The sequence below is a fragment of the Protopterus annectens genome, chromosome 7.part1, assembly GCF_019279795.1.
Source record: "Protopterus annectens isolate FY-2018-M chromosome 7.part1, PAN1.0, whole genome shotgun sequence".
NCBI lineage: Eukaryota > Metazoa > Chordata > Ceratodontiformes > Protopteridae > Protopterus > Protopterus annectens.
The window spans coordinates 82,912,039-82,931,411 of NC_056740.1; the positions used below are offsets into that span (position 1 = coordinate 82,912,039).

At 38.5% G+C, this 19,373-nt stretch overlaps 1 protein-coding gene across 1 annotated transcript in view; it reads left to right on the top strand.

Annotated features, from left to right (window-relative positions):
- The window catches only part of THSD4 (thrombospondin type 1 domain containing 4), a 1,382,388-nt gene that overhangs the window by 135,212 nt on the left and 1,227,803 nt on the right, over positions 1 to 19,373 (top strand). The window lies entirely within an intron of this gene.

The window sequence follows — 19,373 nt, forward strand, 5'->3', positions numbered from 1 at the left end:
GTCCATAGACTTTAGATTATGAGACTCTTCTAGTTTCTTATTTGTTATAAGTATATTTCTGTCCTTATATACACACATATCAGTACTTCAAGCATGGGCAACAATGCCCATCCAGTTTTGCCAGACTACCTTTCACTAGTTCATGTGGTGTGTTTCTGGGCTGTTCTTAAAATATCCAAATCAATATTTGTCTTGTTCCATTTTACCAGCCTGTTCCATGCAGTGGCCACTCTGCCAGTGAACCACTCAACACACCTTCCATTCCCACAATTATTTCCACGGAGGAAATCTGATGACTCTCTAGGATTTTCCAGCAACCCCAAACACCCCTAGAATCAGCTAGGCCTATATGCCCAACACGTCTGAGCAAGCTCACCTCCCAGACCACTGCAATGGGTACTGCACAAGACCAAGTGCTCTTAGTCTTTCAAAATAACTCAGATTTCCACTTTTATGTAAGTCCTTAATGTGTTTGGACCAAAATACATTTTAAATATAAAACTTTGCTTTGTTTTTCATTTTTTATTTATTTTTTATCAAGAATCAACTTAATGAACTAAATGAAGTGTTGGAAGACCATCAATATATGTACATGTGGTTTAAAACAGCCCTTTTATTATATATATATTTTTAAAACCAAAAACGTCATTGCCGAGAATCATCTCAGAGGCTCCTCAGAGCGGTTAAGTATTATCGTCACTCTGTCTCCATTACCATATCAACCTGGGAGCGTCTGTTTCTGTTAGTGTGTCTGTGTTCTGCATACCAGAGGCTTGTGATGGACCTGAAGCAAAGCTTCACTTCACTGCAACTTCAACCCTATATTCCCTCCCTTTCAGTGAGGTAGCAGCCAGGAAAAGAATGGATAGCAAACATATAAAAAATAAATAAATCCTCCCAACAAGCCGCCACAACAAGAGATAACACATTCTTCCAGCCTTCCCATCTCTCACTCAGCAGATGTAAAAATAAACTATTCTCTGCCAAAATATCCCAAATTACAGTTTTATCCACCCCGTTCCCATGGATCCAGGCTAAAACACCAGTTGTCTTTTCCCAATACACAAGCATCAGTATACCTCAATCACAAGTCACAACCCACAGCTTCCAGGAGATGAAAATGGCAACACACAACACCTGCCAGACACAGCAGCAATCCACACACACCATGTCAGGCTTAATCAAACAGCACTTAAAGTGATGATACCTGCCACAATTGATACTAACTATGTTTAGACAGAATAATAATGACATTTGTACTAGCTGCCAGACATGGCTGCATCCATGTACACCATATCAGGATTGATCAAACAGCACTCGAAGCTATGATATCTGTCATAATTGATATTAACTATGTTTAGACAGAATAATAATGACATTTGTACTAGCTGCCAGACACAGCTGCATCCATGCACACCATATCAGGATTGACCAAACAGCACTCATAGCTGTGATACCTGCCTTAATTGATATTAACTATATTTAGACAGAATAATGATGACATTTGTACTATGAGCTTGCTACTATTATTTAACCAGGATATACATGACATTTATAAATCAAACTTTAACTGAAGAAAGCATTTTTTTTCAAAACACTCTGCTGTTACTGCTATTATATGTGATGTTAATTTGTTACATTTGAGTCTGAACTCTGATGAATGGAACCTTGTTGAATTAGTTAATTAATTACTTAAATTATTATGAGTAAAATCAATGAAAAATGAACATGATAAGCATTCATTGAGTTAAAATAGTGGAAGAGAAACTTCTATGTTTGTATTATATGTTGCTTTGTTTGGCTTATATATAATGTAAATAGTAACCCATCTTGACCAATCTTTGTTTGTGAAGAATTATTGAACTCTTTGAACATTCTGAGTAAATCATTACTGTTTCTCAGTTGTTTAAGAAACCCTCCTTTTTTAAAAAATAAAAACAGATGACAAGTGATGATCCATATCAGTTGATACTTTGAGAGATGAAGTTGTAAGAGTAATTTTTTTTGCAACAGCTATCTTGGAATCAGTTTTTTTGTTTCTTCTTTCTAGCATCAGTCCAATGATTTGTTTCTTTCATTCTTTTAAGAGTAGGGGCCATCCATTCCATTTCTTCTGGGATAGACACTACGTTGTTGTTTTTGATGAATATAGTAGCTTCTTTTAAGTCATTAAAGGTTCTCATCTCATTGGCAAAAAGTATTTTTATCTTGGCTGGAAAGGCCAGCTGTGCTTTAATGTTGTTTTGTTTCAACAGTTTTATTATTAGCCAGACTTTTTTCCATTGTTCTAGTATTCTGGAAGAATAATCATTGTCAAACCTTATCAGGCTTTGATTGTATTTTAAGGGTGATTTTCTCCAAACAGATTTTAATATTAGTTACTTGTCCAGAAATGAAAGAAATTTTATAACTATGGATCTAGGTGGAGTATTTGTTGAGTTAGAAGCATGTTTCCTTAGTGCTCTATGCACCCTTTCAATTCCAAAGGAAAAACCCTCTTTCATGTCTAAAAATTTAGGAATCCAGGTTGTTAAGAATGAAATAATGTTTTCTCCTTCAGTGTTTTCGGCAGACCAAAGATCCTTATGTTGTTTCTCCTTATGTTTTCTAAGTCATCTATTTTGTTGAGCAGCCATGTATTCTGTTTAAGCAGAAATTCTTTTTGGAATTCTTCCTCTTTGAGTCTCCCTTCAGTGTCAGTTAGAGAAGTCTCTATATGTGTTATTTTTGTCTGCTGCTGCTGTAATTGCTCCTTAAGGGTATCAGCCTGTTTCTGAGAATTTAATTTGAGGTTTTCTAAGTCATTTTTAAAGTCATCCATCTTCAAAGATAGTTCCTGTAAGGTAGATGTCATCAATTGCAATTATTTTTTTAAAAGCAGGATGAGAATTCCTTGAGTTGTTCATATTCAGTGACTCAATATATCTCCAAGTTAGTTGACAGGAACATTTTTTGTATATCTCCACCAAAATTGATATTTATGTAGTTTAGTAGTTTATATATAGATTTCTGATGTTTTAAACTTGAAAATAATAAAAAAAGTTCCTATATTATTATACTAGTTTATGGAGCTCTCATAATTCACTGCTCTCAGTTGGCTCTCTAGGCTCCTTTCCCCATAATTAATTTTTGTTGTGCCAACATGTGCTCTTTTTGCAGTTATGGCCATATTAAAGCTACATTGTCCCCAATTGTAATTTGGAATGACAGTATTTTTAAGTAGCTGGCTTTTGTTGGAAATGGTTGACCAGATAAAAGATGGCTTCAGACTGCAGCAAATAAAGTGACTTAGGCAGAATAGTCCAGTGTGGGACTATACTTCCTGTACCTTTGTTACTTTATACACACACACACACACACACATATATATATATATATATATATATATATATATATATATATATACACACATACTATATATATATATATATATATATATATATATATATATATATATATATATATATATATATACACACAAGAGTCCTACAGAGTGTATACCACTAATAAGGGTGATTATAACTCCTGTTCCCTACACACACACACACACACACACACACACACACACACACACACACACAGAGATAGATAGATAGATAGATAGATAGATAGATAGATAGATAGATAGATAGATAGATAGATAGATAGATAGATAGATATAGGGTTTAAATTAAAATGTGGAAAGTCAAAAAAAATTATCAAGCAATCAAAAAATAATGTTGTATCCATCCTATCAACCAGCCTATAATTCTGACTGAACTTTCTCCAATGTCTGCATTCGATGTTAATGAAATAGTAGGAAGTGACATCAGACACTCAGCCTATTTTGTTTAACATCTCCTAAAACTTTTAATTATTCAACAGTAGTTTTATAATATTCCAACTCTGAGATCACAATACAGTGGGGAAAATGGTAGATTTCCCAATCCCCACTATAGTGCGTTCTGGTATCAGAACATTGATCACACATTAGTGAAAGCACACTAGCATTCACTACTGTGGATTTGGACACTTCCGGATCAGCATTACAGGAAATGGGAAATATGCATTCAATATTCCCAGTTTCGCATAAGTGCCGATCCACATTTTAATAGTAAACCATATATCCAAGTGTTCTTACAGAGTCTACCCCACTGACATGGGAAATGTAAGTCACATTACCCCTGTTTCCTGTATATGCAAGTGTTCTTACAGAGGCTACAGCTCTGATATGATGGACTGTACCCCTGTTACTTATATATAAAAGTTAAAAGCAAAACAAATGCTCCACACGCAAGCCTCCAGAAAATAGCCAGTATATAAATAGAAAAAACAGGAGGCCAACTCGGCTGATAATGTAAGGCAAAATGATAAAAAGCCAAAAATCCAAAGATCAATCACAGCCAAAAAGCCAGTAGTCACTAAGTTCCAGCAACGATGTCAATCACAGCTTTCCAAACACCAGCGAAGTATTTTATTTCCTTTATTGAAAACAGGCAAGCGCTTTCACCATAAAAGGCTTCCCTCAGGCCATTTAACATTAAAAAAGGAAGGTCATATTTATATAAGAATTTCATGACATCACTTCCTTAATTAATACAAGATTCATTAAATAATTATTATTATAAAAACATGGTATTAATTACATCAAACAACTAAAATTTACATATTCAATATATAAAAACTAAATCTTAAGCATCACATAAAAGAGTCTTGATCTCTGATGTGGGGGACTGTTTCTCCTGTACCTCTGGTCCCTATATATGCAAGTGTTCTTACAGCGTTAAACCTCTGATGTGGGGACTATACCTCCCATACCCATTCTCTATAAAAAAAATAAATCTATATCTATCTATCTGTCTGTCTATCTATATGTATATATCTATCTGTCTATCTATATGTATATGTACAAATATTCGTATATCTGATGTAGAAAACTGTACCTCCCATACCCCTGTTAGTTTTACAGACAAGTGTTTTTACAGAGTGTACACCTCTGATGTGGGGGAATGTACTTCCCGTTACTCTGTTATTTATATATTCATATGTTCTTACAGATTCTTCATCTCTGATTTGGGCACTGTGCCTGCCATACCCCTGGTATTATTAGACACAAGCTCAAATATCACTCTTCCTTGGAGTAAGGGGGATGTTCTGGGACACTGCAGTCTTTGAATTAGTGTATACCCACCCATTCACAGTTGTAGCTCTGGAGTTGTAGGATAATGGTTTCAAACATTGACCTTTCTGCAACATCAATCTTAGTGTGTCAGTTTGTATGGTACCACTGACTGTTTTAATTTTTTTATTTTTTTTTATTTATTTTTTTACAATTTTAATTTGTTATCCAACTAAAACCACTGGGTACACCATGTCCCTTTTCAAGGGAATTTTGGAGCACAGTCTGGTTAGTTATCTTGCTCCGAATCACACAGTTGGTAAAACTACACTGAAGGAATCAAACTCTCCTCTTATTTTTTTTTTTATCATTAACCTTCAGACCTACAATCTTTATTCACATTCATGTGTCACATTACCTTCATCAGTGGATGGGCAATAGGAAATACCTAGACTAGATGGGAAGCAGAAAATTTGGACCTGACCTGGCACCCATGTTCACTATGGACAGGGGTAGCTTATTAATGCCTGGCCCTCAATTTCCTGTTTGGATACAAGACGTCATTATTATTCTTTTGGGAAAACTTGGCTAAGCTTAGAAAGGCCACTGGGTTGTTAGCTTAGTAAGAATATATGAATTTATAAAATTCTAAAGTTTCAATGTCCTGTCCTACTGAGTAATGTCATTAATCAGTTCATTGATGTTTCACTACTTTTTCTTGGTTTAGTTTTCCTATTTATATAAATATGAGTGTACAGCAAAAAGTGTTTATACAGCTTGTTTTTACAGTATTCTGAATTGAAAGAAGTAGCTTTTATAAATTCTGTTAAATGGTGTCAGTCAGTCTTTCCACAAATTGTACCTTTTTCTATGTTTCTTACTAGTGTATTTGTTATCTTTTTTCCTATATTTCCACCTATTCCTCATTTGCCTTCATGGCTCTATCCCATTAATTTTTCTTGGAGGGGAGAACCCTATACCCACTTGTTCCACCCTGGATGATGGGGATGGTGTAGTCATTTATTTACAGATTTTAAAGGATTTGTCATTTAAGTCCTACCAGTTCCCCAATGCTCATACCCACATTATGCCAAAGCATAACAGCCAAGGGACATCTCTAAGGGGTATGTCTCTTCTTTAGTTACCTTGCCTCCCTGCAAACAAGGTGCCTCGAGTAACCTCTGTTCTCCATCTGGAAATTTGAGGTGGAGACTGCATATTTAAATATATGCCCCATACTCACTGTTCAGTGAGGGAAACAGGAAGGAACTACCTCATCATTCCATCACCACCTCAATAAGCTTGTCCAGTCCTAGAGATGTTAGCCAAACCCAGGCCATCTGCGTCATAGTCTAGGTTTTTAGTTCATTAATCAATATGGCTGGTTATTAGTTAGTATCTGTTTTCCCTCAAACAAACACATTAGAATTATTCAGTAAAAACTATGAAATTCAGTTCATTCTGATCTGAAGAACAAAAAACATGAAACGAACCCTTGCTAATGAACATTTACACAAGCTACACTATAACGTTTTTACTTCTTCCTACAAATTTTTCAGCTGTACTTTTGGTATCTGTTGCACATGTAAAGTGTCTGCATCACTGTTTTGGCTATACTATGGTTCAGCTATCATCAAAGCAGCAATCAGCTGCAGTAATTTAATGCACTATTATTTTTCTGCACTAGCATTGCTGCCTCATAGCAATAGGTTTTCTTTGTGCTGTCTGCATCTCCTTCTGGTGTTTCCATGAGTTTTCTCTGGGTGTTCCAGTCTCCTCCCACAATCCATCAGCCATAGGTGTAGGTGCATGTGTGTGGTATGAAAGAACAACCATGGTAGGTCTAGCCACCCACTGGTGTCAACACTGGCTTTGGAGGATTGTCACTCCTGATGTGACACCTGATCTTGAGTGCAAAAATGAGAAAAAGGGGTCATGGATGGATGAATGAATGGATGGATGGATGTATTTATTTCTGCAAATTTCAACATTTCAATATTTTGAGTACACTAAAGAATGAGTCTCTATTAATACAATTCCACAAATAAGAAGCGCACACACACACACACACACACACACACACACACACACACACACACACACACACACACACACACACACACACATACACACACACACACACACACACACACACACACACACATACAAGCATTTCACAGTTTTTTGCATTCAGATCTGTAAAGTATTTCTTTAAAGTTGTTGTTGTTGTGTCTTTCGGCATTTCCCGGTTAGGGGTCACCACAGTGGAACTCCGGTCCGCTAATGATTGGCAGTAGATTTTTACGTGCCGAGTTGCCAGCCCTGATGCACAACCTTCGATGAAGGTACGCCCATTCACGCATGTCTCCACACAGAAGATGCTCTAGCTGAGAATCGAATGGGACAACGTCTAACTGTGAGGCGACAACGCTACCGCAGCACCACCACTGCAGTTTTTCTTTAATCTTTGCTATTATTAGGATGAAAATTTCATTAATTTATATATTTAAGCTTTTTCTTAATTTCCACTGCTTTACGATGCTTGTTCTATAACTTGAGTGCTTCACCATAATAGATGTTTGCAAATCTACAGAGACTTTTTGCTGTATCAGTTTCTTCTCAAACATTCACTTGGGTCAGTAGAAAGTAATATTCCACTTGCTGTTTGCTGTAGCATAGCATTATTTACAGTACAGGATGTGTAAGAGACAAAACTGCTAGGAATTGTTCACTTATTTCTTAATTGCTGCTATTCCAAGTAAAAGTAAAATGCATGGTATCACTAAATGTTATTTTCTATTCACTAAGATGCTCTTGCATACTTGTTAAGGTAAGGTTGGTTGGTAGAATTGTAATTTAATACCAGATAGATATGATATAACTTTTCCCTGCCTCTTTTGTTATCACATGAGGTAACTGACTGGATAGTTTTATTTAGCTGTAGGTTGCCTATCCTTTCTTGATCGTATATCTAACGCATAGGAAAATGTTATAATATTTAAAAGATTTGTTGATGCTGAGCAGTGACAACAGTATTTTGCACCACATAATGTCCTAATGAAGATATGGCTGATGTGGCAAATCTCAGTACAGTGTACACTTTGTACCACATGAACTCCAAATGAAGATGTGATTGATGTGTACCTGAACTTTCTTACTCGTCTAGGAGCACCGGATTGCCACAGATAAGAGGACATACTGATTCACAGCAAATGAAAGTACTAAATGGATATATTTGGTACGCGCTGCAAGGAAAACTCATCCAAGCTACAGCTTTCACTCAGTGATACCTTACACCTCCTGCAATGGAGGCCTGTGGGATATATGCAAATGACCCTTAAGTACAATAACTGTTTCTGCTAGATGGCTTCTGGATGATCATGACATTTTACTTTTAAAGCCTTTATAGATACATTAAGGCCAGTAAATACAAACCCCACTAACTGTGGACATACATGTTTTGGCTTTTTATTGACCTCAAAAAAACAAACAAGCCAGAAAACCTGCAAAGTGTGAAATATTTAATATGTTTAAATGTAGCAGTTGTAAAGTCTGTTCTAGGGTGAATAATATTTTTGATTCTTCTATTAATGGGAGAAAGTTTGTGATTAATGCTAGGTTTGATTGCAGATCTTGTGGGGTTGTTTATATTTTCGGTTGTCATTGTTCCCCTTGTAAATGGTATATCGGACAGACCAAACGTATGGTTAAGGTCCGTGTTTTAGAACATTTAGGGGACATTCATAATAGATGTGTAGACAGCCTTACTGCAGACCATTTCATTCAGATGCATGATGGTAGGGATGACAGTTTGTTTTTTAGTGTGCTGGCCAAGCCATATATGTACAATGGGGGTAATTTTTATCAAAATCTCTTGCAGTTAGAAAGTAGATTCATTCTAAATGATAAGACTTAAAGGCCAGTAGGTATAAATTTGGAAATTAATTATAATGTGTGAATTTTGCTGTTTTGTAATTTTGTACAATTTGAGATGGCCTTTTAAAGGTTACATGTTTTTTTCATTGGTTAATTAATTGTGTATCGTGGTATAAATAAGGTGTGTCTAGTGTTGTAAATTATTCCCTGAAGGCTTTGCAGCTGAGGTACCAGAACGCTATTAAATATTTCACACTTTGCAGCTTTGCTGGCTTGTTTGTTTTTTTGCTGTTTCCTTTTAGATTGTCTTTTTTTCTTTTATTGACCTCATCAGCACAACTTAAGTGGATTGTTAAGCTATATTTTAGAAACACAGGGTCTTTAAACCCAGCAGATGGCTATAAACATTAAGGCACCAGAAAAAATTGTGAATTAACATTCACCATCAGCAGCTAAATTGTGCAACTGTTAAATTATTTACTAAACAACAGAAAAAAATATGGCATCGGTTATTAGACATTACTGCAGAATAAAACTAAAATATTACATGAGTAATTTGAGTACTGACTATAAAATTGTATTTGCTGAAGCAAGATATGAACAAGACTAAAGCTGTAAGACTAAAGATTTATTCTTTTAGAGTTTAATATTATTTGATTAAAACTATAATAAATAGCAATTGAGAAGGATAAAAATTCAACATTGTTATCAAAACTCTGATAAATGTACAAACTCCCAAAGACTGTAGTATTGACCATAATTTAATGTTTGCAGCGACCTTATTTAAAACTATGTGTGTGTATAACTGAGATTATAACAATACTCGTTTCTTGCTTAAAATGGCTCGCAAGGGCAGTTAGCCAAGTACTAATCTATGAACCTATGAACCTATAATATGTAACAGCAATACTTCCATACTCTGTATCTCAGTATTATATTCTCTCTAATGAAAGACATTAGGGAATTTGTTATAACTGGCTCTATATTAGATGATCTTCCTGGAATCACAAAATACAAATGCTAAATAATTTTGTTATACACAACTCTTAATTTTTGTAGAAAACAACATGCTATTTTACAGAATATTTTATGTGACTGGTATAATAGCTTACATAACATAATGTACCAATTTTTAGTCCATGAAAATGGAAGTCCTTTACACATATATATTAGGTGCATATATCATTTTTTTTTTTGGGGGGGGGGTGTAATTCTTTAAACAATGAATGAGTAAAGTGTTAACTCTTCCACTTTATTGGCAGAGTTATATACTCTGAGGCACTGGTTGGCATACAGACAGCAGGCAAGAAATACTTTAAAAGCATGTATTTACAAATCCCTTTTAGTGATGAGAAATTGCTGTGGTCTCTAAATAAGCTGCCTGTTGCAATCACTTTTATAGCGTTCTGTTTTGTTGACAGATTGTCTTTCCTAGACAAGTTTGCAGACACAAATTTTGTCTCAATCAAAGATGCTCACAAATGTTTTTTTTTTTTCAAAATCAGTGAGTCGTGAGGCATGATTAATGACAGAATTGTACATGGGCACACCCCCTGCTGCATGGCTACAATGTCAAAGTATTTAAATCAAGTGAGCTTTTTACAGCAGGCATTCTCTCCCCTCTACAGCTTCCTCCCATCTGTTCAGCTTTAGAGGTCATGCTTACACTTATGTAAATGAGAGGGGAGGGAATCTATAAAGAACAGTCACAATGAACTACAAAGGAAACCAATGGAACGACTCATGCAAAGTCTTAAATAGATTAGTCTTGCATACAAAAATACCTTGGTTCACATATTTTAAACATACCTAGAAATCTTGCTTTAATTCATGAAACTAAGATGCCTGGAACTACATTGTGTTGTACTACTATTTGATGCAGTGATTGTATTTCTACTTTTGTTTTTAAATGGTAATGTATTTTTCCTGCAGAGAACACCATTAATTCAGAATTAAACTTTACTAATACTTCACTGAAAATTTAAAGTGAATGGAAATGAATGCAAATGATATCTTGAAGAGATTTCTCAGCAAATCATTTAGACAACAAAGCTTGCCACATCTAACAGTGGAAAATATTCACTCATCAGCTATGTTGCTATTGGCAATCTGACAATCCATAGCTGTTTAAAATGTTATTTCTTGAGAGATAGGAAAGACAGCTGCACATGACAGCAAGGCATTACAGAATATCTTGACTACTGTCTGAGAAATCCCACTATTCAAGTATAATGCCAAAGTGATGCCATTTTAACTATTCTTATGTTATAATCCCAGTTTCCCACAGCCCCAGTAGTACTCTGTTGAATGAATCCTAATTTAAAAAGTTCTCCAGGGTTCCTTGATTTAAAACGAATGATGCATTTATGTGGTATACTTGTATGCTGTCCTTTGTCTTTTGTTGCATAGCAGGAAAATTACTAACCTGAGTTTGTTTAACTTGCATGTTGCAGTTTTTTGGCCACTTAAGTCCACCTCATACAGAATGCAAAAGTCCTTTTTGTTTCCTCATTTTTTTCTTCAATTATTCCCCTCCCCACTGACTGCTGAGCATTAAATCCTATGTTGGACCATCATTCCACCGTTTTTTTGCTGAGTGAAATTCAAATGATGGGGGTGGCCATCCGGGCAGCAGCCAGGGGTGGTTGATGTTTTTCGGAATTTTTCCCTTTGCCGTAACTGTGCGTGTGTGTGCATGTTACAAGGAACCAGGGAGTGGGGATATGCAGTGGACTGTCTATCCAGGAGAGGTATTCCTGCCCCAACCTATGCAGTGTAAGCAGTGGTCTATTCACTTTCTTCCAGGGAGATCTAATTCCGCCATGTGCCTCTGAGTGCATGCACCCCCCCCCACACACACACACACACTCAGCAGGCAAGTGGACCATTTTCTTGAACTGCTACCACCCCCTACCTGGGAGCTCTAGTGCTGGGAATGCTACTACAACCCCAGTCACCTGAGATGCAGTCACAGTTCCATCCCCTGTGCCATGGAGCCAGAAAATGGATGAAGTCTTGTATGCATGGTATACATTTATTTATTTATTTTTTGTATTTCTTTACTGGGAAAGTTCACTGGGCCTAAAAGAGCCCATTTTCAGTGGAGGCATGGGGAGAAAAGCTACGACAAGAACATAGATACAGAAAATATTAAACATTAATCGGTACAAAAGTAGATACAGTGTTACATATAGTGATTACAATAATATATGCAGAATTTATACATAAAAGCATGAAGTTTGTTGATTGCCAGATGAATTCAATCAGAGAGGTATAAACAGAGATATGTTAATCAGCACTATTGTACCAGTATCAACAAGTGATGAAAAGTAATACATGTGGAGAAAGTATCATCAGTCAGCAGTAGCAAACAGCGTAGGAGTTAATTTATCATATAAGGAGAAGGAGGGGGTTAGGTTATAGAGCAGGTACATAGCCAGGAAGAGTTGAGGTGATTTTCCAGTGTTTGTTTGAAGGTGGTGATGCTGCCTGTGTTTCTTGTAGAAGGTGGAAGTGAGAACCATAGGTTTGGTGACAGTGAAGGAGTAAAGGAGTTGGCCAGCAGGTAAGGTGGGCTTTTCTAGAAGTAGATGATTTTCAGACTTTAGTTGGCTGCTGGGTTGGTATTGGGCAAGTAGTGTCGAGAGAACAGGACATTCTGTAGGTCTGTTGATTATTTTTTTGTCCTGTAATTAGTTGGGTGAATCAGAATCAGAATCACATTTATTGGCCATTTATGCACGCATACAAGGAATTTGACTCCAGTTTCAATGACTCTCCAAGAATTACATAAATGACATACATACAACTATTAAGAACAAGACAAACAACATACATGCAACTACTAAGAACAAGACAAAAAAGAAAATATACATATACATATGCAAACAAGGTGCAAAGTGCAACTCAGTGCAAGAAGTACTGAAATAAATTCAGAAAGAAACAAGTATTAGCAATTTGTAAACAGTACTGCAGAATTCTCAGAAGCTTGAGAAAAAGAATACCTCAACCTAATAAGCTGAGTTAACCATTTATGAACTTGATGGCCTGTGCAAAAAAAATGTTCTTATAGCTGCTTGTTTTGGTGCATATTAATCTATAATGCTAGGCTGATGGTAATAGTTCAAAAAAGATGGTGGCCTCAATGTGAAGGGTTGGTGATGATTTCCTTGCCCTTTTCATAACTCTGGAATAGTACAGGTCCTGTAAGGAGGGAAAGCTAGGACCAATGATATTTACGGCAGATCTGACTATTTGATGTAACCTATTTTTGCCATGATTAGACAGAGATCCAAAGTACACTGTTATGGATCAGCTGAGAACAGACTCAATGACTGTTGTATAGAACTGAATCAACAGTTCCTGTGGGTGGTTGAATTTCCTCAGCTGTCACAGAAAGTACATTCGCTGTTGTGATTTTTTTATGATGGACCCTACATTGGACTTCCACTTCAAGTCCCGGGAGATTATAGATCCAAAAACTTGAAGGATTCCACAACTGGCACAGCAGTATTAAATATAAAGAGGGGGATAATAATGCAGTACCACTCGTAGAGTCCACTGTCATATCCATAGTTTTAAGAGTGTTCAGTTCCAGATTATTCTGACTACACCAAAGGGCCAGCTGCTCAACCTCCCATCTGTATGCAGACTCATCACCATTCGTGATGAGCTCGATGATAGTTGTATTGTCTGCATATTTAATAAGTTTGACAGAGGGGTCCTTAGAGGTGCAGTCATTAGTGTAGAGGGAGAATAGCACTGGGGAGAGCACACATCCCTAGAGGGCACCTATATTGATCGTGAGATAGCTAGATGTAAATCCCTCCAGATTCACCTGCTGTTTCCTATTGGTTAGAAATTGGTGATCCATTGACAGGTGGAAGCAGGAACAGAAAGCTGGGAGAGTTTCAAGTGAAGAAGTTCTGGAATTATTGTATTAAGTGCTGAGCTGAAGTCCACAAACAGATCTCCCACCATGCCCCAAGATTCTCAATACACCTTTCTAAACATACTGGAAAATATTAAGATACAACCAAGCACCCTAATACTGGGTGATTTCAACTACCCTGCTATTAACTGGGAAAACTACTCATGTACCAACACCTTTGCCCAACGGTTCTTGGAATTCATAAATTCCAATGCCCTGGATCAACTAATCCATAATCCCACCAGGGGCTCCAATATCCTAGACCTGGTCATTACCAACATGGGAAATTGATGCTCCACACCTATGGTCACCCCCTCGTTGGTTAGATCTGACCATAAGCTAATCACCCTTAACATCCACATCCCAGGAAACCTCCATAAAAAACTTCTCCAAAGCCAGCTTGATGCTACTCAAGGCAGAAGTGACAAACTTCATGACACCCATGCAGACGGGAACTGAAAGTTTGACTGCTGAATCCTACACTAAGGCACTGTATGAGCACATCCACTCATGCATGAATCGTGCTAACCCAAATAGAACCAAGATGCTCTACTCCAAAAAAAGGAAGCCAATCTGGTTGTCCACTGTCATAAACAAATTTTACAAGAAAAGGAAGAAACTGTTGCAGAAAAGAGGAAAATCCCAGGATGCAAAAAACTCCCTTACCAGCCTCAAAAAGAAGCTGAGATCCCTCATAAAGTCCTCCAAAGCTAGTTACAAAAAATAAAATTGCCACAGATTCCAAAGACAACCACAAGGCATTCTATAGCTATGTCAAGAATCTAAATGGCAATGCTCAGATCTGCTCTGAGCTACAACAGTATGGCATTAAATATACTGATCCCAAGGATATTGCCAATATCCTGGCAGATCAATTCTGTGCCAAATTCACCCCCTCTCACCGCCTAAATGGCCCATTTCAATACCAAAAGATTGCCAAATTTCGGTAATAATGGCCACCCATGTAAAAATTGCACTTTCCAAAGCTAAGAACACAGCATCCATGGGACTAGATGACATCCTGGGTTGTGTACTACATAAACTACAAAATGAACTGGCACCTCACCTAAGTGTCATGTTTAAGCATAGCCTCACCTCAGGCTTCATGCCCAATGAGTGCCGCACAGTTATAGTTATCCCACTCCACAAGGGGGGATCCACCTTGGATCTCGAGAACTACCGCCCCATCAGTCTGATGAGCCTGATCTGCAAGGCCATGGAACATATTATCATGGAACTTATAAACAAAGACATTGGCAACCTTCAAACACTGCACCCCACCCAGTTTGGGTTCGTGAAGGGCCGATCTTGTTTCCTGAACCTGATTGACTTCTTTGAATCAGTCTCCAGAGTCGTATACGAGGGTAGGCAGTCCACACAGCCTATCTGGACCTCGCCAAGGCCTTTGACATCATCCCCCACTCTGGAATCATAGATAGACTTGCTAAGCTGGGCATTAATCCCTATGTCACTCGATGGGTTGCCATCTGGCTTACTGACAGAACCCACAGTGTAAAAGTAGCCGACTCCAAATCCAGCTCCAGACAAGTGACAAGTGGAGTACCTCAGGGTTCAGTCCTGGGACCGCTTCTGTTTGGCATCTACTTCTCTGAAGTACAGGCCAACACTAAGGGACTTTGGCTAACAAAGTTTACAGATGACTGCAAACTGGGAGCCATTATTGAATCCCCAAATGATGTGGATACTCAACAAAAGGGCCTTACAGAAACAGATGCTTGGTGCCAGAGCCATGGGCTCAAGCTTAATGCCAAGAAATGTATAGTTATCTCCTTTGGGAAAAACATGTACCCATGAATTACCACATAGGTGGCAGTACACTAAACACTGAAAGTGTGATAAGAGACTCAGGGACACAGGTGGACAGTGGTCTCACCTCCGATAATCACATCGCCACAACAGTCAGGAAATCCTTCTATGTGGCACACCTCATCACTAAGGGCTTTTCATCCAGAAAAAAGGAGGTCATTCTCCCACTGTACTCATCCCTCATTAGACCCATTATAGAATACAATGCCCTGTTTGGTATGTACCTCTCAAGACATCTGCAACAACTGGAAAGGCTGCAGAAATATCTCACTAAAAGAATCACAGGCCTAAAGCAGATGCTTTATGCTGACCGCCTTAAAAAACTCCAGCTATGCTCTGTCGCATATCGTCTACTCAGAGGCGATCTCTGCTTAACATACAAGGCCATGCAAACCCAGAGCTGTTGGACATGCTACACTTAAAGAAATCCCAATCCCTCAGAGCCACACATTCCAGGGATCTAAACCTTGTCATCACAATAAACAAAACATGCTGGAGGGATAGGTTCCTGACCCAGAGACTCCCCAGACTCTGGAATAGACTGCCCATACATGTCAAGCAGAGTGCCTCTTAGGCTCTCTTCAAAAGGAACCTTGATGATTGGATGGGAGAAAGGAAATTCATGCCTGGATCACGTCAGTCGCCCTGCTAAACAGGGGTCCAGGAAAGTAAATAGTGTCAGAAGAAATAGCCAGGGAATTGTTATGGCTAGGCTTGTATAGGCCCTATGGTTGATAGCCTAGTACCAACCTATGAACCTATGAATCCTTTCATATGTCCTTGGGTTGTCAAGATGTTGCAAGATATAGTGCAGGCCCATATTAACCGCATCATGCACAAACCGCTTCTCTTGATAAGCCAACTGAAGGGGGTCCAATGAATGAGCTGTAATATACTTCAAATGAGAGATGGTGGGGGAGTTCCAGCCAGCCTAATTATTTCAGTGAGTTACAGTGGTGGGATGGGAATTTAGCCTTGGTGGCAAATTTTGACTATTCTGTTGTCACACATATCAAGTTTGGATTTTGCAGAATTTTGGATACTAGTGATGAAAGGGGTGCCATAAAGGAGAGACTGTAATAAAAAAGTTGGTTTCAAGGATCTAATAGAGGGGCTAAGAAAGCGTTGGTGACTGTAGAGCATACCAAGCTTTTAGTGTGTTTATTTTTTTTATGTTATTGTTTATGTGCAGGTCAAAGTTACGGTTTTCATCTTTAATAATGCCTAGTAGTTTAGTGTGTGGGACAACTTCTGTAGTGGTACTGTCTCAGGCTTGTATAGTGAAGAGATTTTTATCTAGGGGAGTGGTTTTCTTAGGGGTAAAAAGTACTAGTTTAGTTTTTTTTTTTCAGATTTTAGGGGAAGATGATTATTAAGCATCCAAGATTCAATAGAGGTGAGGGCATTCTGGGTGATTTGCTGGGGTTCAGAGCTGGAATTTGCAGTGCATATTATTGTAGAGTCATCAGCATACTGGATTACTGAGCATTGTGGGAGAGTGGAGTGAAAGGTGTTAATAAAGATGCTAAATAAGAGAGGACCGAGTATGGAGCCTGGGCTACCCGTGTGGAAGTACTGAGGAAGGGAGAGTAAGATTGTTGCCATTTGATGAATTGCTGCCTATTGGAGAGATAGCTATTGAACCATTGTAGGGTAGGTGGGGAAATGTGGAGGGTAGATAGTTTAAAGAGGAGGATAGTGTGGAAAATGGTATTAAAAGCCTTGAAAAGGTCTAGGAAAAGAGAAGTGATCATTTTGCCAGAATCCCATGCTCAGTTAGCTGTATCAGGGAAGGGGAGGAAGGCAGTAGTGGTGCTGTGTCCTAGTCTGCAACCATGCTGAGTGGGCGGTAGAATTTGATTTTCAAGCAGGTGGTTGAGGAGTTGGGCATGGATGCGTTTTTCCAGTATTTTAGAGAGGGGTGAGAGAATTGCTATGGGCTGAAAGTTTGTGGTGTCTGTGCTGAAGCCACCTTTGTGTAAGGGGATAATGAAAGTTTTTTTTCCAGATGTCTGGGACTATGGATTTTTTAATTAATTTGTTAATGAGTATGCTGATGGGATAGGCTATAGGGTTTGCAGCTAGCTGCAGAAAGTGTGGGGGATAGATTGTCAGGGGCCAGAGTACAGGGTTTTAGCTTAAGTAAAAGTTTTTTTTTATTGTGGTGGTGGGTATGGGGGAGAATTTTAGGTTGGACTCAAGGGTAGGATTTTTTTGGGGATGATATGGTCATCAGCTGTCTTGTGGTAGTGGTGCTAGCTGTAGAAAAGGTGGTGGTTAGGTTCACTATGGTGTCAGTGAAGTAGGAATTAAAGAGGGTGGCAAGTTTGGTGAGATTTTGTCTGGGTCAGGGAGATGGGCTGCTTTGAGAACCTGGATGTAATAGTTGGTTAATGAAGGACCAGAATTTTTTGGGATTATCTTTATACTGGCTTTCTAGGTGGAGGTAGTGTGCATTTATATCTCTGGTTATTAGTCATTTTACCTGGTCACGGAGTTGCTTGTATTGTAGTAGAGTTGAGGGGTCTTTGTTGTTCTGCCATGATTTCCAGATTTTATCGCTTGTGGACATGACTCCTTTGGTAGAGTTTGAGAGCCAGCTTGCATGGTTATGTTTCATTCATTCTAGGCAGGTGGCTGCTTGCCTATATAGGATGTCTAGGAATAGGTTCATAGGTGTGTACTAGGATAATGGCCCTGGAGCCTTTACAAGCCTAGCTCAAAAAAATTGCCCAGGTAGCATGCCACCCAATGTTAGTTCACAGGGCCCCTATCCAGTAGGGCAACTGGAGTGATCCCTGGGGTGAACTTCAGTTACCCATCCACTCGTCAAGATTTCTCTTGAAGAGGGCCAGTGAGGTGCTCTGCTTGATATGAATGGGAAGCTTATTCCAGAGTATAGGCAGTCTCGGTAGCATTGTCGCCTCACAGTAAGACGCTGTCCAGTTCGATTCTCAGCTAGAACGTCTTCTGCGTGGAGACATGCGTGAATGGGCATACCTTCATTGAAGGTTGTGCGTCAGGCCTGGCAAGCCGGTATGTAATAATCAACTGCCAATCATTAGCGGACCGGAGTTCCGCTGTGGCGACCCCTAACCGGGAAAAGCCGAAAGACACAAACAAACAAGGCAGTCTTTGGGAGATGAACCTGTCCCTCCAGCATGTTCTGTTAATTAATTAATTTATTTATTTATTTTACATTTGTTAACTGGGAAATTCTGATTGGACCATGTCCATTTTCAGCAGAGGCCCAGGGAGAAAAGCTCCAGCATCAAGTTTTACAAATACAGTACATCCAGTATATTACACAAAACAGGTTTTATCATGTATGCTGAGCTTTAAATTTCTTGTCTCCCACCAGGACACAAGTGCTCTTCAGCAATTACATTCTGCTTGCTGAGCACACTCAAGTAAATCTGCAGTCTGCGGCTACCACTCCACCCATACAGTATAAGAAGTAATCGGTACTGCAAACTAAACAAGGATATACATTTTGAGCCTCAAGAGCAGGAGCACACTCAAGCAAATCTGCAGTCTGCGGCTACCACTCCACCCATACAGTATAAGAAGGAATCAATACTGCAAACTAAACAAGGATATACATTTTGAGCTTCAAGAGCAGGGTCAGTCCACCCAGGCATT